Source organism: Penaeus monodon, chromosome 25 (genome assembly GCF_015228065.2).
Source record: "Penaeus monodon isolate SGIC_2016 chromosome 25, NSTDA_Pmon_1, whole genome shotgun sequence".
Classification (NCBI taxonomy): domain Eukaryota; kingdom Metazoa; phylum Arthropoda; class Malacostraca; order Decapoda; family Penaeidae; genus Penaeus; species Penaeus monodon.
The window spans coordinates 3301230-3301465 of NC_051410.1; the positions used below are offsets into that span (position 1 = coordinate 3301230).

The window sequence follows — 236 nt, forward strand, 5'->3', positions numbered from 1 at the left end:
GATGATTACATGGAATAAAAATATCTAATTTTGGATGGGAGGACTAAACTGTTTATGAAAGTTGAACTTTAAAATGACTTATTTAATTTGTTTCACCAATAATTATATAAAAAATTGAGACACACTAAGCATGATCTCTGATAACTGAAACCATGACATCTTTTAGATGAAAAAATTTTCAATATTTCCACTAATAATCAACTCAAAGGGCAGAGACATATACAAAAAAACTGAGG

At 27.5% G+C, this 236-nt stretch overlaps 1 protein-coding gene and 1 long non-coding RNA gene across 2 annotated transcripts in view; both read right to left on the bottom strand.

Moving 5' to 3' along the window:
- Positions 1–236, bottom strand: part of LOC119589491 (transmembrane protein 104-like) — a 100597-nt gene that overhangs the window by 41356 nt on the left and 59005 nt on the right. The window lies entirely within an intron of this gene.
- Positions 1–236, bottom strand: part of LOC119589492 — a 1560-nt gene that overhangs the window by 997 nt on the left and 327 nt on the right. The gene's annotated exons all lie outside the window — the stretch shown is intronic.